The following is a 14,052-nucleotide window of genomic DNA, read 5'->3' as shown; positions in this document are numbered from 1 at the left end:
ACACTGACACTGCTGTACATTTATCCACAGAACTCTTTTCAATTTGCAAAAATGAAACTGTAACCATCTGGACATTAGCTCTCCCTACCCACTCCATCCTCCCCAGCTCCTGACAACCACTATTCTACTTTCCGTCTCTAAGGAGCTGATACTCTTAAGTATTTCGTGTAAGTGAAATCACGCAATATTTGCTCTTTTGTGACTGGCTTATTTCATGCAGCATTTGTTCTTATTTGACTGGCTTATTTTTCTGAACATAATGTCAGCAAGGATCATCCATGTTGTGTAGCATGTGTAAAAATTTCCCCTTTTTAAAGCATACAAAAGAATGTCGCGTGTGCACACACATGCACCATATTTTATCTATTCATCTTTCTATGGACCCTTGGGTGACTTATACCTTTTTGACTATTGGGAATAATGCTACTATTAATACAGTATACAAATATTTCAAGACCTTACTTTCAATTCTTTTTTTCACCTAAATGTGGCTTTTCGGGATCTAATAATTTTATTTTTTATTGTTTGAGGAACTACCAATACTGTTTTCAATAGTGTATGCACTATTTTATATTCCCACCAACACTACACAAGGACTGCAATTTCTTCATATACTCAAACCACTTACTAAAAACAAAAACAAATACAATCATCCTAATGGGTGTGGATTGATTTGAATCTCCTTAATGATTTGTGAAGGTCAACATCTTTTCAAGGGCTTGTTAAACCTTTCCGTATCTTCTTTGGAGAAATGTCTATTAAGAGTCCTTTGCCCACTCTTTAATTAGGTTGTTTTTGTCATGGAGTTCTAAAAGTTCTCTACATTTTTTTTTTTAACAGAGAGAAAGTTAGAGAGAAGCATAGACAGGGACAGATAGACAGGAATGGAGAGATGAGAAGCATCAATCATTAGTTTTTCGTTGCATATTGCGACACCTTAGTTGTTCATTGATTGCTTTCTCATATGTGCCTTGACTGCAGGCCTTCAGCAGACCGAGAAACCCCTTGCTTGAGCCAGCGACCTTGGGTCCAAGCTGGTGAGCTTTTGCTCTAACCAGATGAGCCAGCACTCAAGCTGGCGACCTCGGGGTCTTGAACCTGGGTCCTCGGCATCCCAGTCCGATGCTCTATCCACTGTGCCACCGCCTGGTCAGGCTCTCTACATATTCTTGATATTAATTCTCTCTAAATATATCTGAATATGTATTTGAAAATATTTCTTCCTGTTCCATGATTTGCCTTTTTACTGTTCATAGTGTCCTTCAATGAACAAAAAGATTTTCATTTTGATAAAGTCCAGTTTATCTATATTTTTATTTAGTTGCCTGTGTCTTTGGTGTCATATCCAAGAAATCTCTGCCAAATCCAATGTCATGAAACTTTTCCCCTTTGTTTTCTCTTAAAGAGTTTTATAATTGTGGCTCTTACGTTTAGGTCTTTGATCCATTTGCATTCGTTTTTATATCTGAGGCTAGTTAGGTAAAAGTACAACTTCACTCTTGTGAATATCCAGTTTTCTGAGCACAATTTCTTTTTTATTTTTTAATTAAGTGAGAACAGAGGAGGCAGAGACAGACTCCCACATGCAGCCCTACTGAGATCTATCCAGTAAGTCCCCTATTAGGCAATGCTCTCTGCCTAACTAGGTTGTTGCTCTACTGCTTGGCAACAGAGCTATTTTTAGCGTCTAAGGCAGGCCACCAAGCCATCCTCAGCACCAGGGTCATCTCACTCAAATCAATCCATGGCCACTGGAGGGGCTGTAGAGAAGCAGATGGTTGCGTCTCCTGGGTGCACTGAAAGGGAATCAAACCCGAGACTTCCACTAGCTGGGCCGACATTCTACTACTGAGCCAACCAGCCAGGGCCTAAGCATTGTTTCTTAAAGAGACTCTCCTTTAGGCGCCCATCTGCTTCTCCACCCCTCCCCCTCTCCTTCCTCTCTGTCTCTCTCTTCCCCTCCCGCAGCCGAGGCTCCATTGGAGCAGAGATGGCCCGGGCGCTGGTGATGGCTCCTTGGCCTCTGCCCCAGGCACTGGAGTGGCTCTGGTCGCAACAGAGCGACCCCCCGGAGGGGCAGAGCATCGCCCCCTGGTGGGCAGAGCGTGCCCCTGGTGGGCGTGCTGGGTGGATCCCGGTCGGGCGCACACGAGAGTCTGTCTGGCTGTCTCTCCCCGTTTCTGGCTTCAGAAAAATACAAGAGAAAAAAAAAAAAGAGAGAGACTCTCCTTTTTCCCCTGAATGATCTTGGCCTCCCTATCAAAAATCATTTGACCATACATGTAAGTGTTTATTATTGTGTCCTCTACTCCATCAGACTGTATCTGTCTATGCCAATACCACATTATTTTGATGACTGTAGCATTGTAGTAAGTTTTGAAATCCGGAAGTGTGAGTCATACAACTTTGTTATTTTTCAAGAATGCTTTGTCTGTGTGGGGACCTTTGAGATTCCATATAAATTTTAGGATGCATTTTTCTATTTCTGCAAAAGAATGTCATGCAGGTTTTGATAAAGCGTGCATTGAATCTGTAAACTGCTTTGGTTAATGTTGACTTCCTAACAATACATAATACTAAGTACTGACAAGGATGTAGAGGAAGTGGAACTCATACATTTCTAATGAAAATGCATAATAATACAGCCACACTACTTGGAACATTTCCTATAAAGTTAAACATATACTTACCAAATGGCCCTGTAATCACATTTCTACATATTTACCCTAGAGACAAAAAAAACTTACATTCACACAAAAATCAGTACTTAAGTGCTTATAGTAGCTCTATTCATAATCATCAAAAAATGGTAATATCCAAATGTCATTTAAAGATTGACCAGCTAAACAAAGATGATATAAAATACTATTTAACAATAAAAACGAACGAACTATTAAACTAATAAGAACAGATACTACACTTGATCTTAACCAAAAGGCCAAGAAGCGATAGGAATGAACTATTGATATATGGCAACAACTTGAGTTAATCTCAAAGGTATTATGCTAAGTGCAAGAAATCAGTATTAAAAAGTGGCCTACTGGCCCTGGCCGGTTGGCTCAGCGGTAGAGCATCGGCCTAGCGTGCGGAGGACCCGGGTTCGATTCCCGGCCAGGGCACACAGGAGAAGCGCCCATTTGCTTCTCCACCCCTCCGCCGCGCTTTCCTCTCTGTCTCTCTCTTCCCCTCCCGCAGCCAAGGCTCCATTGGAGCAAAGATGGCCCGGGCGCTGGGGATGGCTCTGTGGCCTCTGCCTCAGGCGCTAGAGTGGCTCTGGTCGCAATATGGCGACGCCCAGGATGGGCAGAGCATCGCCCCCTGGTGGGCAGAGCATCGCCCCTGGTGGGCGTGCCGGGTGGATCCCGGTCGGGCGCATGCGGGAGTCTGTCTGACTGTCTCTCCCTGTTTCCAGCTTCAGAAAGAAAAAAAAAAAAAAAAAGTGGCCTACTATTCCATTCAAGATGGCAGCATAGGTAAACACGGTACTCAAATCCTCCGTCAACCACATCAAAATTATATACAACCACCATCACTCAGAACAGCATGAAATCTAACTGAACAGAAGTCCTATAACTAAAGATATAAAGAAGTCACACTGAGACTGGCAGAAGGAGGTACAGACACGGAACGGGTTGGTCTCAAACCTACATGTGCCAGTGGCTAAAAATCAGGAGACATCTCCGCAATACAGAGATCTCCATGAGGAGTGTGGGTCCCAACCCAACACCAAGCCCTCCAGCCCAAGGTTCCAGCGCCAGTAAGAGAAGTCCCCATAACTTCTGGCTATGAAAATCAAGAAAATGGTCCTGGCCAGTTGGCTCAGCAGTAGAGCACTGGCCCAGCATGTGGAAGTCCCAGGTTTGATTCCGGTCATGGCACACAGAAGTGCCTATCTGCTTCTCCACCCTTCCCCCAGTCCTTCCTCTCTATCTCTCTCTTCTCCTGCAGCCAAGGCTCTACTGTAGCAAAGTTGACCAGGGCACTGAGGATGGCTCCATGGCCTCCGCCTCAGGTGCTAGAATGGCTCTGGCCGCAAAGGAACAATGCCCCAGATGGGCAGAGCAATGCCCCAAATGGGCAGAGCATTACCCCTTGTTGGCATGCTGGGTGGTTCCAAGTTGGATGCATGTGGGAGTCTGTCTGACTGCCTCCCCCCTTCTAACTTCGGAAAAACACAACAACAACAAAAATCAAGAGATTGTGGCTCAGTAAGATGGAGGGTGGCTGGAGTCTCAGGCATTCCTTAAAGGACTATGCATAAACATGCTTGTTCAGTTGCTCTGAGTGTCAGTATTGGGACAGCAGCTTAAAAGGCACTGTACTGGGAAGAACTGAATTGTCTGACTTTGAGACAAGGTTCATTGGGGCAGCTTTCTCTCAGATGTAAGTGCCGGCAGAGGCCGTTGTTCCTTTGCTGAGACCTCCTCTCACAGTGCTGGCAAGTGGGCACCATATCTGAGTCTCCATCAAGCTGGTTCATACCGTTTGCCTTGCCCTGGTGGTTCCCTGGGACCCAGCCAACGCAGTTTAGGGGACCAAAGGAGCCATATCCAGTGGCTTTTCCATACAAACGGTCAAAGTCCATGGTACAGATTTACCTAAAATTTCTCAAAGGTTCACCAACACCAAACAAGCAGCATTTGACCTCAGCATGCCTTGTACTTCTTGCTAAGTGGTGCTAGTCTTGCACTAGGGGCAGCTGGCCTCAGTTCACAGCTTGGCCTCCCCCGAGTACCTCCACGCCCAGGACAAGAACCAGCCATTGGCAGATAGCTATGTAGCTCAAACTAAGGAAGGAAGCCCGGTCTGAACCAAGAAGCTTCAAGGACATTTTATGTTTTAGGCCACGTGTTCAGAGAGATTTTGTAAAGGACACCTTTGTAATTGTATGACTTGTACTGTTACTATAATGTACTTCATTCTCTGCATTGGAATGCCTGTGGTGTAGATATCAAAGCAAGCAAAAGGGGTAAAATGTTTGCCAAATAATTTTGTAAATATGATTTTTATACTTGTGTGTGATTTAACAATGAGGGCTAGGCAACACCAGCTAAAAATGGTCAGTGAAGTTATGGATTGCCTTCCTGCTTGGGAAGGGCTATTATTTTGCTAATGGAGAGGTTTTCATACTAGAAAGTTTAAAAGAAGGAAGAACAAAATCAGAGTCACACACTCCCCATTCTATTCACTGAGGAGGAAGAAAAGCAATGGGGAACACAGAAGGGAAGGGAGATCTAAATAGCCCCTTCCTCTCCCCTTTACTTAAAAGTTTTAAGACCTTAATGGGTGATTTCCAATGCTTATTCTCTGACATCATTTAAACCTCCTCCCATCCTGAAATCATGTGATTGATGTGTGAACCTCTAGACAAAGAGATCATGAGACCCTTGTATGTAAACTTGTGTCCTATAAAGGGTATATAAGGTGTAAGAAATCTAATTTCGGGAAGCACGTGTCTTTGGAGCCACAAGCCCCACGTGCTCCGCTAGCTTTTTAATAAATTCTCTTTTCCTCTTATAAAAAGTTATCTGAGTGTCTATCCTCCATTGGGTCACTTTCCTACAACAAAACCAGGTGGCCCCAAGCAGGAACAGGGAGCTGCTGATCTTAACCTACATCTCCCCAAAGGGCAAATATCCAGCACACCCAATGGACAGCCTCAGACCAGGCAGGAGCACCACTAAACCACCACCACAACTGACACATTCAAGGGGCAAACTCATCAGGATCAGAGCCCCACCGAAGGGAGTCCTGCTTCATAGAGTTGGCCCCTGAACAGCAGATCGTGCACTGTAGTTGCAGCCAATCCATGCAGCTGATCGGCCTGGGGTTAAATCCCTCCTACTGATATGCCAACAGCAATCAAGAATCTACTACGACAGACAGGTGCACACAGTCCACATGGGGAAAGCACCCTGACTGCTCAGCGTGGGTGACCAGAAGGCTGTACCATAGAGCCCTACAGGACACCAACTACATAAGACCAGTCTACCAAGACTGGGAGACATAGTAGCTCTACCTAGCTCTACCAAATACACAGAAACACAGGGAGGCAGCCAAAACAAGGAGACAAAAATTCATGTTCCAAATGAAAGAACAGAAAAAACTTCAGAAACAGAACTTAATAAAATGGAGACAACCAATCTACCAGATGCAGAGTTCAAAACAGTGATTATAAGAATGCTCAATGAACTTAGGGAGAAAGCAGATGTACTTAGTGAGAACTTCAATAAAGAGAAAACACAATGTAGAAAACAAAAAAGAACAAGTCAGAAATAAAGAATACACTAACTGAAATGAAGACTACATGACAGTGACTAAACAGTAGAGTAGATGAAGCAAAGGGTCAAATCAGTGATTCGGAAGATAAGGAAGCACAAAACACCCAACCAGAACAGCAAAATGAAAAGAATCCCCCCAAAAAGGTTTAAGAAGCCTCTGGGACAACTTCAAGTGTATCAACATTCACACAGGGATGACAAAAGGAGGAGAGAGTAAGAAATTGAAATCTTAATTAAAGAAATAAAGATAGAATACTTCCCTAACCTGGTGAAGGAAATAGACACACAAGTCCAGAAAGTGCATAAAATCCCAAACAAGATTAACCCAAAGAAGTCCACACAAGACACATAATTAAAATGCCAAAGATTAAAGACAAAGAGATAATCTTAAAAGCAGCAAGAGAAAAGCAGAGCTCCCATAAGACTGTCAGCTGATTTCTCAACAGAAACTTTACAGGCCTGAAGGGATTGGCAAGAAATACTCAAAGTGATAAAAAGCAAGGACTGACAACCAAGATTACTCTACCCTGCAAAGCTATCATTTACAATTGAAACATAGATAAAGAGCTTCCCAGACAAGAAAAGCTAAAGGAGTTCATCACCAAACCAGTATTACAAGAAATATTAAAGCATCTTCTTTAAGAAGAAAAAATAAATTAAAAAAATAAATAAAATGGCAATAAATACATATCTATCAACAATTACTTTAAATGCAAATGGATTAACTGCTTCAATCAAAAGACATATATTGGCTGAATGAATAACAAAACAAGACCCTTACATATGTTATATACAAGAGACTCACTTCAGATGGAAAGACACAAAAAAACTGAAAGGAAAAAGATGGAAAAGACATTTCATTGAAATAGAAATAACACAAAAAAACAGCTGGGGTAGCAATGATTATACCAGACAAAATAGGCTTTAAAACAAAGGCTATAACAAGACCCAAAAAAGAACCCAACAATTCCACTTCTGGAGGGTGGTATTTATCCAAAGAAACCAAAACTCCAAATTGAAAAGACATGTATATCCATTTGTTCGCTGCAGTATTATTTATAGTAGCAAAAATATGGAAGCAACCTAGATGTCCATCAATAAGCACAAAGACAACAAGGGCAAAAAAGTGGGAAATGCAATTTAAAAAATCTGCAACCACCGTATAAGAAGCACCCAGTTTTTAGACCCCTTTTTTTTTTTTTCGGGAAAGGGTGCGTCTTATACACGGGGAAATACGATATGTATAGTGTCAGATGGGTACTAGATTTACAGAGGATCACTTTGTAAGTTATATACAGTACGTGTCTAATGACTGGGTTGTACACATGAAACTGATAGCACTGTACATCGCTGTCACTAAAAAATAATTTTTTAAAAACTTACATACTGGAAAATTCCATTTCAATGACATTCTAGAAAAGACAAATCTAGTAGTATGGGGAACAGATTAAGGACTGCTAAAGGCTAGTGGGGGTGGTAACTAAAAAAGGGGAACTTTTTCAGGCATTTCAACTACTCTACATCCTGATTTTGGTAGTAGCTACAAGAATCTATGCATGTATTATGAGTACAAAAAAAAAACAAGCCATTTTATGGTCTAGTCATTAAAATTTATTTTAAAATATATAAAAGAATAAAGACATGGGAAAACATTCACAATACACTATTAAATAAGTAAAGGAGGACAAGTAGTTCATAAAATGCTATATTATTACAATCTAAATTTTATACAAATATATTAAACAATAGAAAAAAAACAAAAAAATTGTTACACACTAAATGCTAACATAGGCCATCTCCAGGTAATGAAATCATGGATAAATACTCTTTCCCTTTCCTCTCTGATGTTCTACAATAAGGTAAGTAAAATAAAAATTTTCAGACCCTGGCCAGTTGGCTCAGTGGCTCAAACCTGGTATATGGATGTACCAGGTTTGATGCCTGGTCAGGGCATACAAGAGAAATGACCATCGGCTTTTCCCTCCCACCACTCCCCTCCTCTCCTCCTCTCTCTCTCTCTCTCTCTCTCTTTCTCTCCCCTCCTCCTTCTCCACCTCCTCCTCCTGCAACCATGGCTCAATTCAAGCACATTGGCCCTACACACAGGATGGCTTGTGGAGCCTCCGTCTCAGGCACTAAAAATAGCTCAGTTGCAAGCATGGCCCCAGATGGGCAGAGCATCAACCCCAGACAGAGATTGCCAGGTGGATCCTGGTCAGAGCGGGAGTCTATCTGCCCTCTTCTCCCTTAAAAAAATATTTTTGGGGGTCCTGAGAGCAGGAGGAGATTACTCTCAGGGCTCCCCAAACTGAGCTGGAGGAGGCAGAACCCCCAGGACCTGAGTCTCTGAGCCCTGCCTCCACCACACAGTCCTACCTTAAATCACAGCAAATCCACTTCCATTCTTTGTGGCCTTCAACCAGTAGTAACAACAACAACAAAAAATAATTTTTTTTCACCCCCTCAAAAGAAGGAAACTGTGTTTTTTAAAATCAGTTATCATGGCCCTGGCTGGTTGGCTCAATGGTAGAGTGTCGGCCTAGCGTGCAGGAGTCCCAGGTTTGATTCCTGGCCAGGGCACACAGGAGAAGCGCCCATCTGCTTCTCCACCCCTCCCCCTCTCCTTCCTCTCTGTCTCTCTCTTCCCCTCCCACAGCCAAGGCTCCATTGCAGCAGAGTTGGCCCGGGCGCTGAGGATGGCTCTGTGGCCTCTGCCTCAGGCACTAGAATGGCTCTGGTCGCAACAGAGCAACGCCCCAGATGGGCAGAGCATCGCCCCCTGGTGGGCGTGCCGGGTGGATCCCGGTTGGGCGCATGTGGGAGTCTGTCTGACTGCCTCCCTGTTTCTGGCTTCGGAAAAAAATACAAAAAAGAAAAAAAAATCAGTTATCATTTCTAATACCCAATTTAAGAAAGTCAGCTCTTTAACAATGCACTATCTGTGTGAAGTACTACACCACTTGTGAAAGTCTCATCAGAAATATATACATTATCTCTGCAAATTGACATAACAAAATGTAAAATTCCATTTCCACAAAGGTAACATCAATTTCCATTTTTAAAATAGTCTATTATCACATACTATCTACAAACATCAAGGTCAAGAAAGAAGGTACAGCCTGACCAGGAGGTGGCGCAGTGGATAGAGCATCAGAATGGGATGCAGAGGACCCAGGTTCGAAACTCGGAAGTCGCTGGCTTGAGTGCAGACTCATCTGGTTTAAACACAGCTCACCAGCTTGAGCCCAAGGTCGCTGGCTTGAGCAAAGGGTCACTTGGTCTGCTGTAGCCCCCCAGGTCAAGGCACATATGAGAAAGTAATCAATGAACAAATAAGGAGTCACAACAAAAAACTGATGCTTCTCATCTCTCTCTCTCTTTCTGTCTGTCCCTATCTATCCCTCTCTCTGTCTCTGTCTCTGTCACAAACAAAAAAAAGAGGGTGCAAAATTAATGTAAGGTTTTTTTGTTTGTTTGTTTGTTTTATTTTTCTGAAGTTGGAAACGGGAAGGCAGTCAGACAGACTCCCACATGCGCCCGACAGGGATCCACCTGGTATGCCCACCGGGGGCAATGCTCTGCCCATCTGGAGTGTTGCTCTGTTGCGACCAGAGCCATTCTAGTGCCTGAGGCAGAGGCCATGGAGTCACCCTCAGCGCCCGGGCCAACTTTGCTCCAATGGAGCCTCAGCTGCGGGAGGGGAAGAGAAAGACAGAGAGGAAGGAGAGGGGGAGGGGTGGAGAAGCAGATGGGTGCTTCTCCTGTGCGCCCTGGCCGGGAATCGAACCCAGACTCCTGCACGCCAGGCCAATGCTCTACCACTGAGCCAACCGGCCAGGGCAATGTAAGGTTTTTATGAAGTGTGTAAAATAGAACTAAAGTAACCAAAAAGTAAAATCACTTAACAAAAGTTGTATTATATTAATGACTACATGAGTATTCCTGTAAAACAGAACTTGTTGCAAAACAAAGTAAGTATGGGAAAGTTCAGTGGCTAGGGCCAAGAATAAAGGAATAAAGTGTAACAAATGGATAAAATGTAATGTAAGCACAGAGTTGTTGGAGGAAGGAGAATCAACATCTAAGTAAGCATCAAAGACATTTACCAAAAGATACAGAATTATTCCTCACATAACCTACATTTTAAGTCAGTCACAGTCAAAGTCCATTTAAACATGATGAGACTCTATCTAGCTGTTTTGCATACTACAGTAACAGGTCATTAGAAACCTCTCCTGGACAGGGACCCTGCCATCTCACATCCCTGGGCTCACTCCTCAATCGAGTGCCACCTTAGAGACCTGCCAGACCACACAGCACCAGTTTATCCACCATCATTTTGAACCAGCTCTAATTTCTTACAGTATTTATCACCAACTGACATGGTTTGTGTGAGTGTGTGTGCATGTGCTACATCTCTTCTCATTAAACCATGAGCTCTAGGAAAGAAAGGACTTCGTTAACTGCTGTATCACCAATGATTGACAAAAAATGTTTATGAATAAATTATTTTCTATAGTGTTGAAGAACTTTCTAATATATTAAAATAAACTAGAAGTGGTAAAATGCAGAGTTATCATATTTTTTAATACAACATGTAACTAAGACATTTTAGGTATGAAACTAGTGATCTAATACAGATAACCGCCTGACCTGTGGTGGCGCAGTGGATAAAGCATCAACCTGGGAATTCTGAGGTCGCCGGTTCGAAACCCTGGGCTTGCCTGGTCAAGGCACATATGGGAGTTGATGCTTCCAGCTCCTCCCCCCTTCTCTCTCTGTCTCTCCTCTCTCTCCCTCTGTCTCTCCCTCTCCTCTCTAAAATGAATAAATAAATTAAAAAAAAAAATTAATACAGATAACCCCCAGCCATCTCTGCCCTCCCTCACCCCTTTTCTCCTCTTCTCCTTCTGCCCTCAGTATGAGGTCACTGTCCTAGGCCATAGTGGTATTTTTATGGAAAGGTATCAGAGCACTCAGTGGAAAAAAAAAATTAATAAATAAAAAATAAAATAAATCAACCAAAACTGAATTACAGTAGGAACGGAAAAAACAGAAATTGTTGATATATCCTTTCATATATCCCTGCTCTTAAAAGCATTATTTCATTATATATTCACTAAATACAGTATAAAATATAATGAGGTTTTATTAGCAGAAAAGTAACATGGGAAGTTTTTCTTACAAAAAAATATTTTAAGACAAAACAGTTATTACTTACAATAGTTCAAACAAAACCTCTAACAAAACCCAAGCATATCAGGTATTGTAAATGTAACTGTCAGGGGTTCTTGTTAAAGTGTGAACCTGTAAACTCAGCTGCATATTAGAATCGCCTAGCATGCTCAAGGAAAAAAAAGTATGCCTAGGCTCCACTCCAGACCACTTAAGTCAGACTATGAGAGCTCAGAGTATTTTTTAAAAGCTCCCCTGATAGCCCGACCAGGCAGTGGCGCAGTGGATAGAGCGTCAGACTGGGATGCGGAAGGACTCAGGTTCGAGACCCCGAGGTCTCCAGCTTGAGCGTAGACTCATCTGGTTTGAGCAAAAAGCTCACCAGCTTGGACCCAAGGTCGCTGGCTCGAGCAAGGGGTTACTCGGTCTGCTGAAGGCCCACGGTCAAGGCACATATGAGAAAGCAATCAATGAACAACTAAGGTGGCACAACGAAAAACTGATGATTGATGCTTCTCATCTCTCTCCGTTCCTGTCTATCTGTCCCTATCTATCCCTCTCTCTGACTCTCTCTGTCCCTGTAAAAAAAGGAAAAAAAAAAAAAAAAAAGCTCCCCTGATGATTATAATGAGCAACCAAGGCTGAGAACCACTGTCCTGTGCCATCTCCCCAGTCTTCTCTCTCCCCCCTACTCCATAAATCAAATAGTAGAAGAAAAAAATCACAAATAAATATCTATCATTTCCTCTTAAAATAAGCATAATATTTACCTCCTCTAAAACATATTCCTGACTTGACAACTCAAACTAGAACGAGTTAGTTCTTTTTAGGAGCACTGCCCTTGTCACAAATTGTTTTATATAGCAATTACTTTATTCCCTTTGTTATTTGTATATCCAATATCTCCTCTCTATACTTCTTCCTTTTTGTTATTTGTACCTCTCTTATCTCCTCTTCTATAACCAAGGAGTTTATCTTGAGTTTTCTGTATACCACAAATTTTTAAAGTTCTAAAATTTGCAAAGAATTTCTCCCTTCATTTTCTTATCAGATAGTAAAAAATTCTGGGAAAGAATTACTAGTCCATTTAAAGATAGTAAGTCAGAGAAGGTTTCTTGCCAAAGGCACAAAAGGCATAAGGTTGTGAGCAGTAGGTACATACCAGAGGGATATCTCCCACCCACCTCACCACTGTTCTTACCTACCTTATTACAGAAATCTATTATTGTTAATATCAGGGGTCGGGAACCTATGGCTCGTGAGCCAGATGTGGCTCTTTTGATGGCTGCATCTGGCTCGCAGACAAATCTTTAATAAAAATAATAATAACGTTAAAAATATAAAACATTCTCGTGTATTACAATCTATCCATTTCCTACCGCTCATGTTCATGGTTATAGGTGGCTGGAGCCAATCACAGCTGTCCTCCAGGACAACACCAAATTTTTATTGGATAATGAGTAACATACACAGGTCGCTGTATGGCTCTCATGGAATTACATTTTAAAATATGTGGCGTTCATGGCTCTCTCAGCCAAAAAAGTTCCGACCCCTGGTTTATATACTATCTACAGCTATAGCCAACATTCCTAAGTACAGTGTTACAACTACAGATCTTCAGTTAAACAAAGACATGGTAATACACACAAATTTACCTCTGCTCCCTCCCAAGCTCCCAATGCAAAGACAAGGAAGAGATAAAGAGGACATTAACCAAACCACAAAGACAAGAACAAGAGGGGAGATGGTAACAACATTTGTGAAGTTGAAGGACAGATGGAAGAGTATTAATGGACTTGTTCCCATTAAAACCTCAAAGCTAAGCCAGCCAGAAGGGAGTTGTCGTGTTAACTGATATTAAAAATGTAGCTCCTGCCTGACCAGGCGATGGCGCAGTGGATAGAGCATTGGACTGGGATGCGGAAGACCCAGGTTCGAGACCCCGAGGTCATCAGCTTGAACTCAACGTCGCTGGCTCCAGCAAGGGGTTACTCGGTCTGCTGAAGGCCCGCGGTCAAGGCACATATGAGAAAGCAATCAATGAACAACTAAGGTGTTGCAACGTGCAATGAAAAACTAATGATTGATGCTTCTCATCTCTCTCCGTTCCCGTCTGTCCCTGTCTATCCCTCTCCCTGTCTATCCCTCTCTCTGACTCACTCTCTGTCTCTGTAAAAAAATAAAAATAAAAAAATAAAAAATAAATAAAAAATTTAAAAAATGTAGCTCCTATGTTAACAGGGCCCTAGACTTTTTACGTAAACTGGGAGTTCTTGTACTACTTTAAAATATGGGAGCTAAGGGTCAGGACAACTAAGCCCAAGATCCTTATGCTATATCCCATCACCCCTTTCTTCATGCTTTACATTGTAATGCCAAACTGCTTGTAACTTATTACCGAATTCACATCTCTACACTTGCTCATGCTGTTCCCTCTAACTCCTTTTCTTTCAAGTCTCAGTTGAAGTGTCACCTCTTTTTTTCATTATTGATTTGAGAGAGAGGGACAGAGAGAGGGAGAGAGGGAGGGAGGGAAGGAGGAAGGGAAGAGGGTGGGGGAGGAAGGGAAGAGGGAAGGGGAAGAAAAGAAAGGGGA

General features: G+C 42.4%; 1 protein-coding gene and 1 pseudogene across 10 annotated transcripts in view; both read right to left on the bottom strand.

Moving 5' to 3' along the window:
• Positions 1–14,052, bottom strand: part of BIRC6 (baculoviral IAP repeat containing 6) — a 247,818-nt gene that overhangs the window by 224,290 nt on the left and 9,476 nt on the right. The gene's annotated exons all lie outside the window — the stretch shown is intronic.
• Positions 2,851–2,950, bottom strand: LOC136332528 (U2 spliceosomal RNA; annotated as a pseudogene).

The sequence above is a fragment of the Saccopteryx bilineata genome, chromosome 3 (genome assembly GCF_036850765.1).
Source record: "Saccopteryx bilineata isolate mSacBil1 chromosome 3, mSacBil1_pri_phased_curated, whole genome shotgun sequence".
NCBI lineage: Eukaryota > Metazoa > Chordata > Mammalia > Chiroptera > Emballonuridae > Saccopteryx > Saccopteryx bilineata.
This window is presented reverse-complemented; position numbering and strand designations above follow the sequence as displayed.